At 37.4% G+C, this 25,051-nt stretch overlaps 1 protein-coding gene and 1 pseudogene across 1 annotated transcript in view; both read left to right on the plus strand.

The window, feature by feature from the left end:
• PAK2 (p21 (RAC1) activated kinase 2) overlaps positions 1–25,051 on the plus strand; it is a 109,335-nt gene that overhangs the window by 5,312 nt on the left and 78,972 nt on the right. The gene's annotated exons all lie outside the window — the stretch shown is intronic.
• LOC150021729 (ubiquitin-ribosomal protein eS31 fusion protein pseudogene) lies at positions 23,083–23,580 on the plus strand (annotated as a pseudogene).

Consider the following 25,051-nt stretch of genomic DNA (forward strand, 5'->3'; position numbering starts at 1 on the left):
GCTTTGAGGCTTTATTTTCCCTGGGCGCTGGAACCATGGCTGCCCCATCTGGCCTGGGTGTGGTGTTGCTCCCCAGGTGTCCCTCCCAGCCTTTATCCACCACATGTAAATGTGGAACTACCTGTTCTGCCAACCACCACCATGTGGCTGCCATACCACATCCTCTCTGCCCCTTCTACCCATCTGGATGAGTATTTCTTCTTTAAATCCTTGGTTATCCAACTTTCATACTGTTTGATTTTCTGTCACTTTTGGTTGTTTTTTGTTTTGAGGTTAGTTGTAATCCTTATGGCTGTTTGAGGAGGGGAAGCATGTCTACCTATGCCTCCATCTTGACCGGGAGTCTCTGTAGACAAACTTTATACATTGTAGATATTAACCCTTTGCCTTCTGTTTAAGGTCTTTCTCATTTCCCATTCTTCTGTATTATTTCCAGTATTTTATATAAACAGTGCTGTGGTGAATATCTTTCTGTTCCTGATTGCTATCTTAGAATATTTTTGCAGAAGTGGAATTAGTGATTGAGAAGATATATCATTTAAAAGTCTTAAATTGACCCTTCAGAGAGGTTTGAGGTGTACTATCACTAGAAATGTGAATCTGATTTTATTTCTGATAAGTACATAGAAGTACCTATATTTTTGTGTTTACTGTTATTTTTATTATTTTCCCGGATGGACTTCAATAAAATTGTATTTACTTTTGTTTTCCTGTTTTATTGTCTGTGAAAATAATAGTAACTTTTGCCTCCTTTCCAATAGTCACAGTATTTATTTCTGTTTTAGGTCTTTATTACATTGGACAAAATCTCAAAGACATGATTAAATAAAATAGATGATAATTGTCTTGGAACATCTCTGGTATTTTTACAGTTAAGAATGATGACAGCTGTTAGTTTTAGAGAGAGATTCTTTTTTATTGTATTCTCTTCCTACTCTGCCAAAAATATGAATGATTTCTGATTTTTATCAGACGTTTTTATAACACTTAAGAGATAATAGATTTTTTTTTTAACTACTAATAAGGTATATAATAAATTTGCTGATAACCAGTGGCATATGAGGAACCAAACCCCATTCATGTTAGTCAAGTGTTCAGAATTTATTAAAAGGATAATCTTCTAGAAATATAGCTTAAAAAGTATACAGAACTTACGCAGTTACTTCTGTAGTCTTTTGAGAATCTTATTGATAAGTTTTGATAATTTCTTCCAAAGATAATATGTTATTTTAAGGTTTTCAAATTTATTATATAGATGTATATAATATGTTCTTATAATTAAAATCTGGTATTTCCATCTTTTATTATGGATTTTGTTATTTTCTTGATTTTATTTACCAAATGTTTGTCTACTTAATGCTTTTTAATAACCGGCTTTAAGATTTATTTTGATTTATAGTCTTGTCTTTATTTTGCTCTTCCTGTTTTTTTTTTCATTATTTTTGTTATACCTTTCTTAAAACTCAAATTCTTAGTTCCTTGTTTTAAAATAATGAAACCATTTAGTGCTCTTAATTTACCTCTGAGTACAGCTTTGGCTACATTCTGTAATTTACAAGAATGGTATTCTAACATTCACTAAACAAATAGTTGGTAGTTCTAGATTGATTTTTCTTGTCGACTCAAGAGGTGTTTGAGCTCCTACTTGTGTGGCTCATTTGTTTGGGCATCGTCCTGCAAAGCAAAAGGTTGCAGGTTTGATTCCTGGTCAGGCCACATGCCTGGGTTGGGTTTCACCCCCAGTTGGGGTGCCTGCAAGAGGCAAGAGATTGATGTTTCTCTGGCACATCGATGTTCCCGCCCCTCTCTAAAAAAGGTGAATAAATAAAATTTTTTTAATTAGCTAAAAATGTATGCTAGCTGACATACATGATGAATCAGTTTAAAGAGTAAGATTGAGGAAAATGGCAATGTGCCTTGAATCCATCTCAGTAAAGTTTAATTTTTTTGAGAATTTTTATGAGTTTATTTGAGCCAAACTGATGACAGTTACTGGGAAGCAAGATCTCAAGTGTTTCTAAATAATTTGTGTTGACACTGAATGTAATTACCAGGGTAAGTCCTGAAAGAAGATGAAGTTCAAAACATGATGTCTACCAAGAATACACTTGACTATATTCTGAGGTCCCAAGCTCACCATGGAGAGGGAAAGAGGAATAAACTGAGGATGGGTTAAGCAAGAAAAAAAACTAGTTTTCAGATATTTGGGGAATCAAAGTAAAATCTTTTCAGGCTGACAAATCAGAAAAGTTTACTTTTTAAAAAATTTAGATATATACTTGAACTCATTTAAACTGTAAATTAATGGACTTTAAAAACAGGATATATACATTTTCAAGTATCTGAGATAAAACCAAACCAAATAACCTATAAGCAAAAAACAGAAGACATCAACAAATAATTGGATAAATAAAATGTAGTGTATACACACAGTGGAACATTGTCTGCCTTACAAAGGAATGCTACAACATGGAAGAACCTTGAAAATATGTTACATGAAATAAGCCAAACACAAAAGACAAATACTATATAATTCCACTTAACGGGTCATCTAGAACAGGCAAAATCATAAGAGACAGAAAGTAGATTAGAGATAGGTTACTAGGGGCTGAGATATGGAGGAATGGAGAATTAGTGCTTAATGAGTATAGAGGTTAACTTGGAGAAGATGGAAAAGTCCTAGAGATGGTGGTGATGGTTATACAGCACGTAAATGTACTTAATGCTAAAGAACTGTGTACTTAAAAAATGGTTAAGATGTTAATTTTATGCTATGTATATTTTACATCAAATAAGTAGTAATCATTAAAAAACAGTAAGCATTAAATAAAATGATAGAATCACATTCAACAGAATTTATGATAGCAATGCACATAAATGTTTTAACAATTATTTTGAATTAATAAATTACACATAATTTAAAAGAGACAACTAAAACAATGACACGGAAGGACAAAGTTGAATAATAAGTAAATGAATAAAGACAATATAGAGAGGAACTATGATAAGTAAAGTACAAGGTTAAAAAATTAAATATGACAGTAATTTCTGTTGAAGTGGAATCATAGTGAAAATATTTAGCCATATAGAACTTACACATGCAAAATAATACTGTGTGAAAATGCATGATAAAAATTATTGGAGTCAAGAGAACAAGACACAAACCATAGATGAGGAGAAAACGTTTTCAGAAGAAATAATCTGATTTTATAAAGAATGGTTACTCATAATACACAAAGAACTCTTAACCAACAATAGGAAAATGAACAGCCCAATTAAAAATGGGCAAAAGATCTGAAGAGATAATTCACCAAAGATGATGTATACTTCAGATGGCAAAGAAGCATTCAAAAAGAGGCTTAACATCATACATCAGTAGGGAATTAAAAATTAAAGCAATGAGATACCACTACACACTTACTAGAATGTCTAAAATCAAAAACACTTGACAACATCAAATGCTGGTGAGTATGTTTAACAACAGGAACTCTGATTCACTGTTGCTGAGAAAGCAAAATGGAAGAGCCACTTTGAAATACGGTTTAGCAGTTTCTTATAAAGCTAAATATACTCTTAGCATACAATCCAGCAATCATGTTTCTTGGTATTTACCCAAATCAGTTGAAAACATGTCCACACAAGACGTAAACACAAATGTTGATAGCAGCTGAATGTGGAAGCAACTGAGACATCCTTTTGGAGGTGAATGGATAAACAAAATGTGGTACACTCGGACAATGGAATATTACTCCATGCTAAAAAGGAATGAATCATCAAGCCATGAAATGATACAGAGGAAACTTAAATGTATGTTGCTAAGTGAAAGAAGTCAAGTTGAGAAAGTTACATACTGTATGATTCCAAATGTATGGCATTCTGGAAAAGGCAAATTTGTGAAGACAGTGAAAGCATCAGTGGTTGTCAGGAGTTTTAGTGAGGGGAGAAGGATAAAGAGGTAAAGCACAGGGGATATTTAGGCTTGGAAAACTGTTCTGAATGATACCGTAATGGTGGATACATGCCATTATACACTTAAGCTCACCTATAGACTATAAACTCCAAAAGTGAACCCTAATGTAGACTACAGACTTTTGTTAATGATGTGTCAATGTTGGTTCATCAGTCATAACGTATCACACATTGCAGGATGATGATATGGGATAGTGGGGAGAGGGGAGAGCTCGAAGTATGTGGGAACTTTATTTTTTGCTCAAATTTGCTGTGAACCTTAAATTTCTGTATAAAAGTTACTAATTTTTAAAAAATGAAATCACTAGAATTGAAACTGACATTCTTACTCAGCCAATACACCTACTGTATACCTACTTGTTTTAAGCTCTGAATAGAATAACAAAACAATAAGTAAATGAAAAAAATAACAAGATGGAAGTGTTGTGAAGAAAACATACACACATAATCAGTAAAATATAATTAGACTGAAAAAACATACAGAAGGGGAAGAAGTTAGTGGGATAGGTTGAAGGCTATTTTAGATGAATGATCAAGAAAATGTTCTTCAAAACCATTACATATGAAGGGAAGATAGTATTCAGACAGAAAAAACAAAAATTCCTGGTGTGAGATCAAGCTTCTGGGAAACAGTGATACCACTTAGTCTTTGACAGGTTAATATTAAAAAATTAATAAGGATGAAATCATATAATTAAGAACTATTAATAAGGAATAATAAATCAAGATAATTTGAATAAAGTTTAATTAACAGATACATAACACTGTACCCTGGAAACAGAAAATAATTCTTTTTGAGTTCTAAAGAACACTTGCCAAATTGGATTATGCTTTAAATCACAAAAAAAAAAACCCTCAGTAAATTTAAAAGATATTTTAAAAGACTATAGTCACTGACAACAAGGGAAAAAGGTGATTAGAATTGTTCTAGGGAGATCCACGCGGTTTGCAAGGAGGGCAGAGAACTCCATGCTGCTCTGAAAGGGCCAAGCACATGGTTTCCTGGATCTTTATAAGGAGACGGAGGACATTTTGCCTGAGATCCTGAAGGAGAGAGCTGACAGAGAAGGTATGGGGCTCTTCTGGGCACGTTTTTGGCCTTTAACCTTATCGGGGAGCTAGGCGTGTGCTGGGTCCCGTGGGAGAGCAGGGCTCTGAGCTGAAGCGCTCCCTGCGTTCCCCAGGTCGGATACTGTAAGACCTGTTTCCCTCAACACTAGTTGGGTTTTACACCAAGGCACCACGTGAAAGAATCCCCTTTCGCTCCGTAACAGTTTTGGGGAGACCAGGTGGGGCTCATGGAGCCTGTGGTCAGGTTCGCTCTGCACCCGTTTCATTGCAGCGGACCTCCCATACGACGTGTGCAGTTCCTACTGACTTTAGGACAGCCATGTCTGTTAGAACCGTTTCACCACGGTAAAGCAGGCTCGTTTCTTTGTGTTTCCCAGAGAGTGGACAGAGTTCTGCTGTGCTGGGTGTTTGCGGTCATTGTTGCGCTGGTGGGGAAGTGTGTGTGTCGCGGTGCTGTTGAGCTGTTCGGTCAGAACTGCGGGGTTTGTTGCCCGTGTCTCTCAGTGTTATCTCCTCCCTCCGTCTGTCACTGTCTGCTTCTTTCTCCCCATGTTTGCAGTCCGCATGGAGTTCTTCCGTTTCATAGCTGTTACCTTTTCCTGAAATGTATGGCCCTGGTCTGTGATGTAGTGTGTGGTGACCGCTGCCATACACTTGTCTGATTTTCGGTGGCATTTTGTCGGCTGTGGGGTGGCTGTAGGCATGTGTGCATTGGGCAAGTAAGTGCTGTATCTCTCGGGAATGGCTGTGTGCCGGGGAGTCCCATCCCCACTCCACCCCCGAAAGCGTGGTTGGCCGAGGTACTGGGAGCGCGCCATGTAACGGGATCCCTGTCTTTTACTAGGGCGTGGCTCCCGCCTTCGTATCCGAGGACAGGAAAAGAAAAAAAAAAAAATGTTCTAAACACCTCTTAAAAAAATTTTTTTAGAGGGGGAGGAAGGGGGAAAGAGGGAGAGAAACATTGATGTGAGAGAGAAGCATCAGTGGGTTGCCTCTTGAATGCATCCCAACTGGGGACCTTGCCCACAACTCAGCCATGTGCCCTGCCTGGGATTTGAACTGGCTACCTTTCAGTTTGCTGGACGACGCTCAACCCACTGAACCACACCAGTCAGGGCTTAGCTTATATTAGTAACTGGAACACATACTTAATAACTATTAGATCACTTAATTTCCTTAGAAATTCTGTAGATATTCTCTGTCATTTTGCATTAATCCATTTGTTTCAGAGCTTCCCGTGCCTGATCATGGTAGGAATTTTCCTTTTTATTGAAATTTTTTGACAGATCATGTTTTGTACATGTTCATTGCTGTTGCCTGATAAATGAGCTCCTTACAGTCTTCAGACTTGGTTTTTCTTTTTATTTTTTTCCCACTTGCAGAAATATTTGTGGCTATTTTGCTTTAGTTCTGTTCTATTCCTTGAAAACACTTGTAATAATTAGTCTGGCTTATCATTTCTGCCCTTTGTGTGAGTTTCTCCAATGGTTGTTCTTATCACTCATTTGCCTTGACTTTATTACCTCCAGTTGTGCTTTATTTCTGCTATTGAAATTTTTAGTTTCTTTGCTTCCTTTAAAAACTTACCCTGCTCCCTTTTCTTTTCAAATTACTTTTATTTCATCTTGGTCTTTTCTCTACATATGTGCCGGTTTCATAGTTTGCTAGTTTTTGAAGTTAGTTCTCTGTCCTGAAGTAATGAATGCACCTTCTAAGTCAGGCTCTGTTCCTTGTGCTGCATTATTCTTGATATTGAGATCAGTGTTGGTTTTTTTCTGCTTATTCATCCTTGAAAAACTGTATTACATTACCTGATGTGCATTGATCAGACAATTTTGTGGGTTGTCCTTGCCTCTCTGGTTTACTGGGATTCTGTGAAACCTTTTAAGTGTATTGCTGAGGGATAAATACACAGCTTGAGTTCCAGTGATTAATAGACATTCACTTGATATGATAGTTCTTGGCTAAAATTGTGGGGTCTTAACCTAGCCTGGTTTTTAGTGTGTGCTACTGTTGGATACTTCCTGTTTCTGGCTTGGTACCCACAACAGGACACTTTGCTTGTATATCTGCACCTTCCAGGAAGCCATGTGCCAATTCAGATTTTTGTGCTTACCTGTTCCCTACCTTACAGGCAGTTTTGAAGCATTCCCAGGGTCTCATGGTTAGTCATTGTTTCACTTTTTTAGTGTAGTGATTGGGTGGAGGCTAAGCAGGGAGAAGATTGCAAAGTTTCTTTATACACTTTCCTCTGTAAACAGAGACCTTCTTCTCTTCCTTTGCCTGGCAGATTCTTTTTCATCCTTTAAAAGCCTATTCTGATTTCTTTGCCTAATTACTCTCATATAAATAGGAGCTCTGTGCCCTCTTCCATTGCATTCCACTCACTCAGTCCAGTCAGCTCATCTCAGTTGCAGAGTGGTCTTGTGTTACTGTTTTCCTGCTCGTGGTGTGGTGAGCTCTAATGGAGACTAAACCTTAGTTAGCATCTTTGTTCTCCAGTATGTGACACTCTATACACTAAATAAATATTTGGATTAAGAGAGACTTATTAAGAGTTGTTTTTTGTTTTTTTTCCATTTCCCTGCTTCTAGTGTGAAAATATAAAAAAACAGGTTTCTCTGGGAAGTAGAATTATGGATTTTTTTTTTTTTTTAGTTTATATTTTATTCTGGTTTGAAGTTTTTCGTTTTGTCTTTTGTAATGCTCATGCACTACATTTTCCTGTGTGTGTTTTTTCCATTATCATTTATTTCCCCCAATACCATCTCTCACCTCCCCTAACCCCTCCACCCTCATGTACTACTTCTATTATGAGAATTTTAGAAAAGCAAAAAACTTAAAACCATATCTCTCAAATTTCCAGGTGCTCCCTATTACCTAGCATCTGTGTCTTTCTAACCCCACTCAACAGTCTTATTTCCCTCTACTTGCTACCATATGCCCTCCTATCTCCTTGCTGTCTCATGAGCTAGGTCATACTTATTGTTCCTGTTGCCTAGAATTCCATCTTCTGGTAGGAATATGGTCTGTTGTAAATTGATGAATACTTGTAATAGAGATTGACTAGTGAGAATTTAGACTGTTTAATGTCCTACTGGTCTTATCCTGAATATACGGTGGATAAATGGAGCATTTAATTGTCTTAGAATTCTAAAATAGAAATCTTAAAGAAAATAGAATAATGGGTGTATCTTCAAATTTTCCTGGGTCTCCCCTAGCCTAAAGATTCCATCACAGATAAACCTTTTCATTGATTCACTTATTCATTCAACAAATAATTACTCATCTCGTAGACAGACACATGGACTAGGCATACTGCTAGGTGCTAGTGATGTAATCTTAGTGCTCTGAAGTCAACAGATTAGTCATTTGATCCATGCTTGTGGAGTTTATACTGTAGAAGACATTTAAAAAAGCAAATCCAGTATGTTGAATTCTAAGGCAAAAGGGAATAAACTAATGTGCACAGGTTGAGAGTGAGGAGGTGTCAGAGAAAGTTTCCTGAGAAAGTAATATCTAGACCAGTCTTGAAGTCTTTGACAGATGTAGGTGGTGGACAGAAAGTGACCGTTCAATCCGTGTTGCCCAGGAAATCTCCCTCAGTTCCAGGCAAATGGAATCATTGATTGCTGATCAGAAACCATTCCAGGAAGGTCATGTATGAAGACCTGAGTCAGCTACTTACAGAAAATTTTTTTAAATGGATAAAAGTTAAAGCCTGTAGAGGGAAAGACTACAAAGAGATTAGTCTGAAAAGCTAGGGGCCTGATCAAGGGTGTACTATTAACGGTTTTATCTTAAGACCTGAAGTAATCAATTTTAATGTTTTTTTTTTCCTTTGGCTTTTTTTCTTTTCCCTTTGCTCCCCTCTGCCCAGTACCCCGCTTCCCTCCACTAATTCCCCCCAACTTAGTTCATGTCTGTGGGTCGTGCATATAAATTCTTTGGCTTCACCCTTTCCTATATTATTCTTAACATCCCCCTGTCTATTTTGTACCAACCAATTATGCTTCTTAATCCCTGCACCGTTTTCCCATTTCTCCCCCTTCCCCCTCCCAGCTGATAACCCTCCAAATGATCCCTATACCTACGATTCTGTTCCTATTCTGGTTTGCTTAGTTGGATTTTGTTTTTATTTTTTAGATCCATTTTTTGATAGTTGGGAGTTCATTGTCATTTTAGTGTTCATAGTTTTTTTTCTTTTTCTTAAAAAGTCCCTTTAACATTTCATGTAATAATGGCTTGGTGGTGATGAACTCCTTCAGCTTTACCTCCTCTGGGAAGCATTTTATCTGCCCTTACATTCTAAATGATAGCTTTGCTGGATAGAATAATCTTGGTTGTAGGTCCTTGCTTTTCATCACTTTGAATACTTCTTACCAGGCCCTTCTTGCCTGCAAAGTTTTCTTTTGAGAAATCAGCTGATAGTCTTATAGGCACACATTTGTAGGTAACTCTCATCTTTTCTCTTGCTGCTTTTAAGATTCTCTCTTTATCTTCAACCTTTGGCATTTTAATTATGATGTGTCTTGGTATGGTCGTCTTTGGGTCTAGCTTGTTTCGGACTCTCTGTGCTTCCTAGACTTGTATGTCTATATCCTTCGCCAAATTTGGGAAATTTTCCTTTATTATTTTTTCAAGTAAGTTTTCAATTTGTTGCTTTTCCTCTTTTCCTTCTGGCATCCCTGTGATTCGGATGTTGGCATGTTTAATGTTGTCCTAGAGGTTCCTAAGCCTCTCCTTACTTTTTTCAGTTCTTGTTTCATCATTCTGTACTGGTTGACTGTTTTTTTCTTCCTTGTGTTCCAAATCATTGATTTGAACCCTGGTTTCTTTAGCTTTACCATTGGTTTTATATGGATTTTCCTTCCTTTTATTTAGCATAGCCTTCACTTCTTCCTTTCTGTGTTTGTTGTACGTAAGCATATCTGTCAAGTCTGTGAGCATCTTTATCACCAGTGTTTTGAACTCCACGTCTATTAGGTTGGCTATCTCCTTGTTGCTTAGTTTTCCCTCTGGATCCTTGATTCATTCCCTCTTTTGGGCCATACTTCTCTGTCTCCGCATCTTGACAGGCTCCTGTGTTTGTTTGCCTCTGTGTCTTAGGTAGAGCTGTCCCACCTGTTACGTTGTAAGGGGCGGAGCCTTAGGTATTTGTCAGTACAGGGCAACCCTTTTCACCACGTTGTGGTGCTGTGTGCAGAGGAGGAGTCTGAGAGGGAACAGTGCCGCTTGCTCAGCACTCGCCCCTTTTCCAGGCTTGTCTCCCACCCTGTGTCAGACTAGCGCCTGTTTTGCTGTTGCATTGCCCATCATTCCCAAAGTGGGTGGGTCTGTGGACGTTCTAGGACCGTCGGGGCCATTTAAACAAACAGACTCTGCTGAGAGACCCGCAGTTTCTTCCTCGCCCCAACCCTCACTGGTTTTCACAGTCAGAAGCAATGAAGCTTTATTTTTCCTGGCACTGGAACCAAGAGCTGCTCGGTCTGGTCTGGGAGTGCTCCCCAGGTGTCCCTCCTGACTTTCTAAAACATGTGACAGTGCTTTCCGACAGCCCACTGCTGCTGCTGCCACCACACTGCTTCCTCTCCACCCCTGTTACCTGTCTGGATAAGTATTTATTCTTTATATCTTTGTTTGTTGGACTTCGATGCAGCTCGATTTTCTGGAACTTCTGGTTGGCTCTAGTTTTGAGATAGTTGTATCCTTCTTAGTTGTGGTGGGAGACACAGTGTGTCTATCTAGGCCTCCATCTTCTTTAATATGTTTTTAAGGCTGCTCCCTGCAGTGGAAAGAATAGACTGAGGGACTAAGAGTGGATTTGGAGATAATTAGTAACAATGATTTAATCATGGGCAGTGGTGACTTAGAAGTTTTGGGGAGCTGTTTTGGGAGGCATGGATAGTTTTGGGCATTGGGTATAATGGTAAGAGGTGAGAAAGACTGAAACAAATGATTTTTTAAATTTGTTTTCTTTCAAGAATGTTAATTTCTTTAAAATGGGAAAAGTACACATTTTTTACTACTGTGTTTTTCTGTTACCAGACGGAAACTCTACTAGCAGAATAAATAATCCAGACAGCTTTTTTCTTTTTTTAAGTGAAGACTGTCAACCTTTTTCAGATATGAACAACAGTATAGAATGTAGGCGGTGTGGCTGTGAAATCATGCAAGTGATTCTTTTCCTAAACATAACAAAACCTATAAGTAGTTTTGCCACCTTCAGAGTAGTCCTGTTTAAAAGGCCATGTGATTAGTCCAGTGATGCTTCTATTCTTTTAGTCATTTTTTTAGCACTCTTCTCTTTGAACTACTCTAGGAGACTGCAGCATATTCTTTTTCTTTTCTTTTCTTTTTTTTTTTTTCCCCAGCATATTCTTATGGTCTTTCTTCTTCACCAGAGGGAAACACTCCATCCTTACCTCTGCTTCCATCAGTCCTCCTTTTTTTTTTAAAAAAAAAAGATTTTATTTATCCTTAGAGGGGAAGAAAGGAAGAAAAACTTGATGTGTGAGAGGAACATTGATTGGTGGCCTGTTGCATGCACCCCAGTAGGGGACCTGGCCTACAACCCAGGCATGTGCCCTAACTGGGAGTCAAATTGGCATCACCTTGCTCTGTGGGATGATGTCCAACCTATTGAGCCACACAGGTCAGGGCTCCATCAGTCCTTGCTCTCTGTGTCTACATCTGCCCCACCACGGTTTCTTTCCTTTCCTTAAATTAAAGAGATATAATACATATATGATAAAATTTACCCCTAAAAGGTTTTAAGTGTTTTTTAACCATATATATGAAGTTGTACAGCCATCAGCACTATCTAATTTCAGAATATTTGCAGTACCCCAAAGAGAACTCTTGCACCCAATAGCAGTTACTCATTAGATCTCAAACTACTCCCCCCCCACCCCAAGCTACCGCTAATTTGTTTTTTGTCTCTATAAATTCATCTAATTCTGGGCATACGAGTTGATGCATATATTATGTGGTCTTTTGTGACTTTTTTTTCACTTAGTACAGTGTTTTCAAGGTTCATCCCTATTGTAGCATGTATGAGTAATTCATTTCTTTTTTGGCCAAATAATGTTCCGTTGTGTGGATATACCAGATTTTATTTGTCTGTTTATTAGTTAATGGAAGTTTGGGGGTTGCTTTCTTGCTTGTTTGTTTGTTTCAATTTTTGGAGGAATTTTTATTAGAGTTTATTTGATTTGCGACTATTATACCATCCTTGCATTCCTGGGATGAATCCCACTTGATCATGGTGTATGATCTTTTTAATGTATTGATGGATCCGGTTTTCCAATATTTTGTTGAGGATTTTAGTATCTGTGTTCATCAGCAACATTGGCCTGTAGTTTTCTTTCGTTGTTGTGTCTTGACCTGGTTTTGGAATTAGGATAATACTGGCCTCATAGAAAGTGTTTGCGAGTCCTCTCTCTCCTTGAGATTTTTGGAGAAGTCTGAGAAGGATAGGAGCTAGGTCGTCCCTAAATGTTTGGTAAAATTCACCTGTGAAGCTGTCCAGTCCAGGGCTTTTGTGTGCTGGGAGTTTCTTGAGTACTGCTTCAATTCCACTAGTTCTTATTGTTCTTTTTGGGCTTTCTGCTTCTTGATTCAGTTTTGGAAGATTATATGTTTCTAGAAATTTGTTCATTTCATTCAGGTTGTCAAATGTCTTGGCATATAGTTGCTCATATTAATATCTGACAATCCTTTGTATTTCTGTGATATCAGCTGTAATTACACCTCTTCCGTTCCTTGTTTTATTTATTTGGGTCCTCCCTTTTTCTTAGTGAGTCTGGTTAAAGCCTTATTGACTTTGTTTATCTTTTCAAAGAACCAGCTTCTGGATTTATTGATCCTTCAAATTGTTCTTTTAGTCTCTATATCAGCGGTTCTCAACCTGTGGGTCGTGCCCCCTTTGGGAATCGAACGACCCTTTCACAGGGGTCGCCTAAGACCGTCGGAAAACACATATATAATTACATATTGTTTTTGTGATTAATCACTATGCTTTAATTGTGTTCAATTTGTAACAATGAAAATACATCCTGCATATCAGATATTTACATCACGATTCATAACAGTAACAAAATTACAGTTATGAAGTAGCAACGAAAATAATTTTATGGTTGGGGGTCACCACAACATGAGGAACTGTATTAAAGGGTCGCGGCATTAGGAAGGTTGAGAACCACTGCTCTAATCCTGATTATTTCCTTCCTTTTATTGCTTTGGACTTTGTTTGTTGTTGTTCCTCTAGTTCTTGTAGCTGTAGGGTTAGGTTGTTTATTTGAGATTCTTTTATCCTTTTTAGTAGGCCTGTATTGCTATGAATATCCCTCTCATGACTGCCTTCGCTGTATCCCATAGGTTTTGGGTTGTTGTGTGTTCATTTTCATTTGTTTCCAGAAACTTTTATTTCTTCTTTGATCTCATTGTTAACCCATTCATGGTTTAATAGCATGTTATTCAGTCTCCATGAATTTGAATGTTTTTGAGTTTTTTCCTTGAGTTTGGTCTCTCATTTCAAGCCATTGTGATCTGAGAAGATGCTTGATACACTTCAATTTTTTCTTGAATTTGTGGAGGCTTGTTTTGTGTCCTCCCATGTGGTCTATCTTTGAAAATGTTCCACGTGCCTTTGAAAAGAATGTATATTTTGATTTTGGGGGGTGAAAAGTTCTGTATATATCAATTAAGTCCATGTGATCTAGAGGGTTGTCAATGCCACAATATCCTTGCAGATTCTTTGTTTGGAAGATCTGTCCACTATTGACAATGAGGTGTTAAAGTCCCCTATTATGAGTGTGTTGCTGTCTATATCTTTCTTGAAGTCTTCCAAGATTTTCATTATCTATTTGGGTGCTCCTGTGTTGGTTGCATATATGTTTACAATGGTTATATCTCTTGATATAGTCTTCCCTTAAGTGTTATTAAGTGTCCTCTGTCTTTTATGGCCTTTGTTTTGAAATCTATTTTGTCTGATATAAGTACTGCTACCCTGCCTTTTTATCATGTCCATTTGCTTGGAGTATTTTTTTTTCATCACTTTCAGTCTGTGTAGATCTTTTGTTCTGAGGTGTGTCTCTTATAGACAGCATATATGTGGGTCATGTTTTTTTACCTATTCAGCTACACTATTCTTTTGATTGGAGCATTTAATTCATTTACATTTAAGGTTATTATTGGTAGGTATTTATTCATTGCCATTTTTCCCTTTGTAGCTTTGTTTTTGTCTCTATTTTTCTTCTTCTTAAAGCAGTTCCTTTAGCATGTTTTGCAATGCTGGCTTGGTAGAGACGTATTCTTTTAGCCTTTTTTAGTCTGGGAAACTTACTATGCCCAGTGCATTGTTGGTAGGAATGCAGACTGGTGCAGCCACTATGGAAAACAGTATGGAATTGCCTCAAAAAACTAAAAATGGAACTGCCTTTTGATCCAGTGATCCCACTGCTGGGATTATACACTAAAAATCCTGAAATACCAATTCAAAAAAACCTGTGCACCCCAATGTTCATTGGAGTGATATTTACAATAGCCAAGTGCTAGAAACAGCCTAAGTGCCCATCTGTAGATAGTGGATCCAAGAACTCTGGTACATTTACACAATGGAATACTATGCAGCAGAAAGAAAGAAGGAACTCCTACCCTTTTCAACAGCATGGATGGGAATGGAGAGTATTCTGCTTTAGTGAAATAAGCCAAGCAGTGAAACACAAATACCATATGATCTCACCTATAAGTGGAAACTAATGAACAAAACAAATGAGCAAAATAGAACCAGAGACATGGAAATCAGGAACAAACTGACAGCAACCAGAAGGAGGGGGATAAGGGGGGAAAGAAGGGGAATGGTGTAGTCAGGGAACAAGCATAAAGGACCCATGAACATGGACAACAGGGTGTGGACTGACCGTGGAAGCAGGGGAGTGGGCAGGGCAGGGGAGAGCAACTGGGGAAAAATTGGGACAACTGTAATTGAACAACAATAAAATAAAGTAATATTTTTAAAAAGAAGACTTTATTTGAGCCAAACTGATAATATATTCTGGGAAACAAGATCTCAAATGCTCTTTTTATTTTTTGTTATGAATAGTGCTCATTCGTGTATAGGTTTCTGTGTGGATTTCTTTTCATTTCTTTTCGGTTATATGCATAGGAGTGGGATTGCTGAGATATATAACTCCGTGTTTAACCTTTTGAGCAGGAGCTAAGAGACTGTATTCCAAAGCTACTGCACCATTTTGCAATCCCACCAACAAACAGTGTATAAGGATTCTGATTTCTCCATGTCCTTGCTAAACTTATTTTCTGTCTTTCTGATTATACAATAGTTATCCTAGTAGATGTGAAATGAAATCTCATTGTGGTCTTATTTTGCATTTCCCTGATGGCTAATCATGCTAAATGTCTTTTGTGGCTATTTTATATCTTTGGAGAAATGTATATTCAGATCCTTTAGGAAAGCTTTAGATGCTTTAGATCAATGCCTCAGAAACTTTCTGTAATAGACTAATCACTTTTATAAAATACCATAAAATGGAAATGAAAGAAAAACCATATGTACAAAATGCAAGCCCCATTTGTTAGAGTCAACAGCAAATCATTGTCAGATTTCAGTTTCTAAATGCTTTTTCTCAATTTTTGTACTTCATTGAGAACTGGTAATAAATACATCACTCTTTCAGTGGTTCTGCTTTAGATTACTAAAAGGCATTTGAAAATAGTGCAATTTTTTCCATGTTTGAACTCAGGATAATTGCTTCATTTTTGTATTTTCTGCACTTTCACGTATGGCTCCCAAGTCTAATTTGCCATTGAGGTATTTTCACAGAGGGCTGGTTTGAGGGTTGATGAAAACAAGTACTGCTTTATACACATTTTAAACAAGCTTTTAAACATTTTATTGGAATAAGCTGGAGGGGAACCCTTTGAGCAAAAAGGTAACAATGCAAATTGGGATAGGGGCCAATGAGGATAGCCTTTTGAACCTCTTCCAATTTTCCTCATAGGAGATAAGCTGAGTATTGATACTGTGTTTGTTGAAGGGGGGCTTTCTGCTAGGTTTTTAGAAGCACAGTAGAGATTTACCATAAAGCCTCTTGTACTTTCAACCACGTCACCCTAAAATTTCTATATAATTATCTTATTTGTTTGTAAATAAATGATTTGTCATCTGGCTGTAACATCCTTGTTCTGAGCATAATTTCTTACCTTATTGTTCATAGTTAGGCAAAAATAACAATCATTCATGCTCAATCCTATTATGACCCTATAGCCTGAACAGTCTGTGAGCATGAGCAGTTCATTATCTCTTGTCTTACCAGGTCTTTATGCAGGCTGGTCCTGATATTGAGGAATGCATTCTTATGTTCTTAATTATTTATGTTTTTGGTGGTAAAAATTCTGAAGTAAAGTGGGTTATTAGAAAAATGTGTTGTTTATAGTGGCCTTAATCTAATTCAGGTACATAGAGTATGAATCATTTGAAATGTGTGTTTAAACATTTGTTGGTGCCAAATTTGTTAACAGTGTTTATGTTGATATCAGATAGTTACAGAGAAGTATGAAAAGTGTTCCTTGCCAGCCAGGAGTTTGTAATCTTGTAGGAAGAGAAGTAAAGTTAGAATTCAGCTGACTGAAATTCAAGGAAGTATGTGTCATATTAATGGATGGGACCATATCACTCTGGGTCCAATCAGGAAAGAACCCCCCAGTGATTTGAACATGGAAAGAATTATTGACTCTTAACAGGGGAATGGAATAATTAGGAATTAGCTAGTAAGAAGTAAATAGAACTCTAAAGAACATAGGAATAGCAGAAATAGAAGCCACTGCTATCCCCAGGGCTGAGTTAGAGCACACGGGGAAGAGCCATCCTTCCTCCAGGAGCTGAGATCCAGACCTTGTTGGAGAGAGCATGACTGTGGATCACTTAATGGCAGAAGTCATCATGACGCCCTGTTAGTGGACCTGTGCTGGACATCTGCCCTATAGGGTGCCAGGGAAAGCTATTCATAAAGCTGCGCTACAAAACCTCCCTGGAGGAGAGTGGGCCACCTTGCCCTGAAGAAGCCTGGGAGGAGGAGCCTGGTGTGCAAGTGCGTTAGAACCAGGAAATAAAATTTCTCTTGCACTGTCTCTCCTGCGCCCTCTACTGATAAAGTTTAACATCATGGAAGCTGGCAAAGGGAAACTAAAATACCTAAAGGTCCCAAATCCATTCTCAGCGTAGGCAAAAAGGAAGAATTTGGAATTGAGAAACACTGACTTAATGACCAGCATGAATACCAGAATGGTATTTAGTGCAGTAGGAACTCAGGAAGAGAAGAGATCATATCAAATTATAACAGTTAAGGAAAAGTGGTAGCCCTGACTGGTGTTGCTTAGTGGGTTGGGCATCATTCTGCAAACCAAAGGGTCCCCACGTTCAATTCCCAATCAGGGCACATGCCTGGGTTTCAGGCTAGGGCCTTGACTGGGGGTGTGCATGAGGCAACCGATCCATGTTTCTCTCACATTGATGTTTCCCTTTGTTTCTCCCTTCCTCTCGAAAAAAAAAATTTTTTTAAAGGAAGAAGTGGTATTTTAAAGAGCTCTTTTAAGACAAGTAGTTTTCTTTCTAATTGAAGATAACTGCCTTTTCTCCTTACAAGAACAGTACGTGTATAAATAAGCATTTTCATCTATTTATATTCTAGAACCAAGGAAAACCACTCAACTTTATTGTCCATAGAGAGAACCATTGTTAATCGCTTGTGGATATAGTCAGAATGGAAAGCTTTTTATGATGGTGCTTGCTGCTGCTTTTGTATCTTTGTTTACAGAAAAAAATGGCTTGGAGATATAATAATGGTAAATAATATAAACTAGCATTTTGAGGAACTTAATACCTTTGGTGTTTATATGAGATTCATTTACAGAACTTGGTGTGTGTGTGTTCTAACATTGTTGTTTTGTTTCAGAGCCTATGGTGTGTAAGTAGAGGTCCAAAGGAGAGGCTAAGGGACCTGACTGTTATTTTCATAACTTCTTTAAGTTGTATGAATCAATAGACATTATTTTGGAGCTCTTACCATTAGGAAGAGGTTTTCTGTTGTAATCACACTGATGAAATATTGTACCTTAGAAGTCCAGCATGCTTTTCTCTCCTGTGCTCAAAGATTTGCCTATACATGCTCTTCTCAGGAACAGGGTGCTGGCAGACTTCATTTGAGGAAACAAGCTGAATTTTGTCCTTGTTGCATAGGGACTAATCTTCCCCCCCCAGATATCAAAGACCATAGGATCCTCGTGAAAGAGAAAGACTATATTACCCTATCACTGTTGATTGGAGTTTATGCTTCAAAAATTGAACAGTAATTCTAGAGGATGAAAACAAAGTTCTTGGGTGTTAGCCTACAACTGGGTTCATATAAATGGTTAGGATACATAATGTTAGGCCCCTTTTCAGACTAGTATAAAGTTGGTACAGTAGTCAGTTGCTCTCCTGTTTTTGACAAATTTAAGGCAAAAACTAAAATTTCAATATAAGTTTAGTTTCTAAACTTTTTAGGTATAATCTTTGACTTAGAAATAACCACTCTTCCTCTGTGTATGAACAGTTGTATAGAAAGATTTAGGATAGTGCTGTCTAATGTGGTGGCCACAAATACATATGACTACTGAGTACTTGAAATCTATAACTGGTGTGACTAAGAAACTGAATTTTATTTTTATTTAATTTTAATTCATTTAAGTTTAGTAGCTGTGTGTGGCTAGCATGGCCGCCCATAATGGATAGCACAGTTTACAGAAGAGTTTGTTCATACGCAAAAAATTGTAAAGACAGATAATTTGAATATAACATTAAGAGCAAATTCTCATTCAGGGTTGGCCTGTCTGCATGATAGCACTCCTGAAGTATCATAAGTTGACACTGGGAATTTTTTCCCCCACATCACTGATACAATATGAAAATTTGACAGATACATTTCTTTATCTTTAAAAAGTGCCTATTCCCTGGTGATATCTGTTTCTGTAACTTTATTTACACACCTAGTGTCAGTTCATTTTAGTTAGCATTTGTTGGGCACGTATGTGTGCCAAGCTCTGTACTGTGTGCTGGGGCTGCAAAGGTTACTGAAGTATAATTGCTGTTAGAAGTTTAATCTAGTTGGGATTAAGGGAGAAGGTGGTGGGGGTAAAGGGAAACTTGTGTTCACTTTTTTAAGAAAACCTCTATCTGCTATTTGATATTGTTTAGGAATATTCTTTTTAAAACCTTTTCTTGCCCTGCCCAGTGGGACTCGGTTGGGCGTCTTGCAAAGAGAAAGGTCGCTGGTTTGATGCTCCGTTCAGGGCATGTGTCTGGGTTGCAGGCCAGGTCCCCACTTAGAGGCGTGTGAGGGGCAACCATCAGTGTTTTTCTCCTTCTCTTTCTCCCTCCTCTCTCTCTAAAATAAGTAGAAGAATAAAAGAAAATCTTTCTCACTTTAAAAACCATTTTTCTTAAGGGAGGAGAGGTTTTTAGTTTTTTTTCTCTCTCTCTGTCTCTGCCTGATGATTTTATTTCATACCCTCCCATTAGTGGAATGCAGCCTCTGAATTCTTCCTGTCACAGTATACAGGAAGATGTGGCAGCCAGCTACTCTGGACCATTCAGAGTATTTCTGTGAAGTGAAGCCTACTTGCTGTTTGTGACTTACAGAAAATACCTGGTCTGTCCATCCCCCACATTTTATCCATGGTAACTGTGCTTTATATCATTTATCAAGTCACAGCCATGCTCTTTCACAAATCATCTTGAAGTGATAGAAGTGTTCTCTGACTCCTCTGTATTCATGCATTTATTAACAAATATTTTTTGATTGCCTCCCATGTGCCAGGTTCTGTTGAGCTATGAGAGGAAGTGAGGCATGACACCCGTGGACTGAGATAGTCAAGAGGCACATGCACCCTCAGTCTCTTCCGTTTTGGTGGAACTTTACAATGGCAGCAGCCCAGCTTTGGCCAGGTAGCTCAGTTGGTTAGAGCGTCATCCCCAGTAGGCCATGGTTGCGGGTTCGATCCCCTGTCAGGGTACATACAAGAATCAACCAATCAATGCATAAATAAGTGGAATAACAAATTGATGTTTCTCTACCTTACCCCCTCTCTCTAAGTCAAATTAAAAAAAAAAAAAAAAAAAAAAAGATGGCAGCAGCCCAGATCCCAAAATCTCCTTAAGGAAAAAAAGATAACTTCCTCGAGCCTTGTGTCCTTGTGTCTGTTACAAATAAAATCTTTGTTGTGTTAAACCAGTGAGGTTTGGGGGATATGTTTGTTGCCAAAGCTTAGCCTAGCCTAGCCTAGCCTAGCCCAACCTAGCCAAATGACTGTTTTCAGTTGTTTGCTGTTATGACAAGTGCTACAGTGAATATTCTTATTCTTTACACATGGGTAAGAGCTTGGATTTATGCCCAGGAGTAAAATTGCTGAGTTGCAGAATATACAGACAATTGACTTTACAAGTTAATACCAAATTGTTTTCTGAAATAGTTGTAGCAATTTACTCTCCTGCTAGCAATGTGTAAGAATCTCTTTGTTCTGCATCCTTGCTAACCCTTGATTTTGGTCAGCCTTAAGTTTTGCCAGTATGATATCTGTTAATGGACATAATTCACATTTTCACTTTTTCTTTTGAGTTTCATCATGTTCTTACATATTTATTCACTGTTAGTAATCAATGAAATGAATGTGTCATTTGGTCATTATTATTAGGTTCCTACTTCTTTGTAGGAATTCTTTATATATTCTGTATACAGTTTTGTCAATTACCCTTTGTTGCAGATAGCTCCTGGTTTGTGGCTTGTCTGTTTGATGGTGTACAGTGTAGTCACATTTATCAGTCTTTCGTCTGAGCTCAGAAGCATCACACCTGATACTTTAAATATTAGAGAGAAACAGTGATTGACATTTATTGGACATAGTGTGGACTTCTACCTCTAGGAAGTTCCACCGTTTCAACATTAAGTTGTGTTACATTTGATAATGTCTTATCTTTGTGAAACAGTTGCCTGAGAATAAAAATAAAAGTATGAAAATCAGTGTGGCACAAAAAGTAAGGTTGGGCAGGGTCCAGGGTTTCAGAGGTTGTTAAGTATCTTTGCAGTATTAGGAATAACATTATTAGAAAATATTGCCCATCAGGTGAATATTTCCCATTTATAAGTGACAAAGAAATAAAAGTATTATTTTTCAATTTATGTGTATTGCTTTTGAAAAGTTACTAAGTTTTTAGGACATTAATGAATACTAATGAAGTTTTCAGACCTAACTACTAAATAAAAGAAACTCAGGAATTTCTGTTGGCCTGGAGCACTGTAAAATAATTACTGAGCGTAAAGGAAGTAAGTTTGGCAACTTCCGTCCTAGGAACTTTATATTTTTTATTATATTATAAATGGTACTTTCCCCCTCCAATTTCATTTTCTGTTTAGTATACAAAAATACAGTTGAATTTTGTATATTCCTCTTTATTCTGAAAATTTTCTAAATGTGTACTTATCATAAAAATTTATCGTAGTTTTTTGTTTGTTTTTGAGAGGATCTTTATTAAAGCTGGGGACCGTGAAACAAGGAAGGGCCTAGGACAGAAGAAGCAACAACAGAAGAGAGCTTAGGTGGCCCGCTTTGGCTCTCTAGGAATGTTACAGGAAAGAAGTGAGCCAAGATAGATTACTGTCACCTCACTGAAAAGTCAAAAGAAAGGGGGCCTTGGAGACATGTTCAGGGGGTTAGCCCAGGACCAGCTGCTGCAGCCCTGGTTGCAAGTCTTGTGGCGACCCTTAGAGTTTAGGAGAAAAAAAATTCATTTGAAAAGGAGATTCAAGTGGCGTGCCCCAAGGAGGCATAGTTTTGTTTGCACTTTGTGAGCATTCTTATCATTTGCAATTAATGACGCCTGTTTCTTCTAATATAGCAAAACAATGGAGAAAAAAAGTGATAATAATAAATAGAGATTAAATGTTTCCAAGCATCTTTCATATCTTGTATTCACCCATCCCCACTCACTGTTAGAGTAGTAATTCAGGTATTCCATTTTAATTTTTAAGATTTTATTTCTAGAGAGAGGGGAAGGGAGGGAGAAAGAGGGAGAGAAACATAAATGTGTGGTTGCCTCTTGCGCACCCCCATCCCAGACATGTTCCCTGACTGGGAATTGAACCATTAACCCTTTGGTTCATAGGCTGGTGCTCAATCCACTGACCCACGCCAGCCAGGTCCAGGTATTCCATTTTATAGGTGATTGAATCAGGAGCCTGAAAAAATGAGTGATTTGGCTTTCAGTATACAACTTGACCAATGGTAGTAGTTTATTTATCTAAACTAGCTAACGTTTTTTAATTTATGAAACACATTTTGAGTTTATGTAATGTATATAAACACTTTGCTAGATGCTGTTTGGGAATAAAAAGATAAAAATTAGTTCTCTCTCATCAAGTAGTGTTCGGTAGAGGAAATAATGATATATAATAGATACAATAATAGAGGCAGGGTCATGTTCTGGTTCATGAGTATTTGCTAATGTGTGATACATAGAATAATGTAGAAAGTTCTTGTTGTAGGTGTCATAAAGATGTAAGGACAGAAGAAAATGTGAATTTTTAACCATTACAGTGTTTTGATCTTCGTTTTGTTTAATTGTAAAACTAAGTAACATTCATGTGTTGTCTGAAAAGTGAAAAATACGAGGATATATTTATAGGCAATGGATTGTTGGATTAGGTCTCTATGATATCATATTTATTATAAGCAGTATATTTATTTTACTTTTGTCAATGGATTGTTGGATTAGGTCTCTATGATATCATATTTATTATAAGCAGTATATTTATTTTACTTTTGTTGGTGGTTTTATGTACTTTACAGGGTTCCAAAATCAAATATACAAAGCAAGATATATATTCAGGAAGTCTTAACTTCCAGCTTAGTCCTCTCCATTATGTTCCCTCCTTCACCCAAGTAACCATTTAAAAAAATTATGGTTGCCCTTTCTGATTCACAATCTATGGTGGAATTGCTGCCAAGATGCAGATTTCTGTGAAAACTTACGGGGAAGACCATCACTCAAGGCTGAACCCTCGGACACGATAGAAAATGTCAAGGCCAAGATCCAGGATAAGGAAGGAATTCTTCCTGATCATCAAAGACTGATCTTTGCTGGCAAGCAACTGGAAGGTGGATGTACTTTGACTACAATATTCCAAAGGAGTCTACTCTTCACCTTGTGCTGAGACTTCGTGGTGGTTCTAAGAAAAGGAAGAAGTCTTACACCACTCCCCAGAAGAATAAGAATAAGAGAAAGAAGGTTAAGCTGGCTGTACTGAAATACAACAAGGTGATGAGAATGGCAAAATCAGTCACCTTTGTTGGGAGTGTCCTTCGGATGAATGTGGTGCTGGAGTTTTTATGGCTAGCCACTTTTGACAGATATTATTGTGGCAAATGTAGTCTGACCTATTGCTTCAACAAACCAGAAAACAAGTAATTGTATATGGGTTAATAAAAAACATGAACTAACAACAACAAAAAATATGGTTTATCCTTTCATTAAAAAAAAAAATGTGTGTGTATTGATAGACTCACCACCACCACCACCCCTTAAACAAGTGGTAGCACACCATACATGTATCTCCCCCCCGCCCCAATATTACATTCTCATTAGTAGAATATCATGAGATCACTCCATGGCAGTATATAGAATGATTTCCTCATTCATTTTTATAGCATCATAATACTTCAGTGTCTGGATATACCATAGTTAATTCAGCAAGTCCCCTATTCATAGCCATTCAAGGTGCTTCCAGTCTTTTGCTGTTTCAGATAATATTTTAGTAACGATTTAGTGTATATAACTGTTTGTATTTTTGTCAGCGTATCTTTGAAATAGATTCCTAGAAATGGGATATCTGGGTCTGTACTCTTAAACACTATGTTATATTGCTTTCCTCTGAAAGAAAAATCATAGATTATTTAACCTGTCCTCTTTTCTGGTCGGAAAAAATCAATATAATGCCCTAACTCAATTCCCTAAATCAATTTCCAGGGGTGACATTTATATAATGGAAAATAAAAGAAAAAAAGGAAAACTGTAATAAAATATATATTTCCATTTGCAAATGCTTGATCACAACTACTCTAAAAAGTTGGTATGAAGTGATCATAGGCCTCTGTCTATGCATAGACTTGGCCACAGTGCAGTCTCATACAGGGTATACTGCCTTTGATGACTCAACCAGCATGAGCACACTCCTCTCGATGACAGGTTATTCCAAATGGTGAATAAACTTCTTGGTAAAACTGAGCGAAACAAAGTACACGCTCCTCTTGGTTACATAGTTGCATAACTGGAAAATTCAGTGTGTTAAAACTGTAGAATATATTTTATAAATATCAGCAGAATCCTTCATTCCTTTTTGTGTTTATTTTTGCTTTCTCTCGGTTTCTTGATTAATTTTGCTAGAGGGATTTTACTAGTTTTGTCTAAGACCCAACCTTAGCCTTATTGATCTTTATTGTACAATATAATAGCCTTCTATCCAGCAAATTCAGCTTTTATCTTAATTATTTTCTGTTTTCTTTCTACTTTGCGATTATTTTGCTGTTTTCATTTTGCTTCTTAGGTTGGGTATTTAACTTAATTTTCAGTTCTTATTTCTTTTATTTTTTAAAGATTTTACTTACTTTTAGAGAGAGAGAGGAAGGAAGGGACAAAGAGAGGGAGAGAAACATTAATATGTGGTTGCCTCTTCCATGCCCCCAACTGGGGAGCCAGCCCACAACCCAGACATGTACTCTGACTGAGAACTGAACCAGTGACCCTATGGTTCACAGGCAGGCGGCATTCAATCCATGAGCCACACCAGCCAAGGCTTAGTTTTTAAAGTGAAGATTTGTAACTGTAAGTGTCCTTAATGCTTTAATCACATCCTGCAAGTTTTGTGTGGTAAAATATACATAACATAAAATTTGTCATTTT

This window comes from Furipterus horrens, unplaced genomic scaffold (assembly GCF_987537825.1).
Source record: "Furipterus horrens unplaced genomic scaffold, mFurHor1.1.pri manual_scaffold_1, whole genome shotgun sequence".
NCBI classification, from domain to species: domain Eukaryota; kingdom Metazoa; phylum Chordata; class Mammalia; order Chiroptera; family Furipteridae; genus Furipterus; species Furipterus horrens.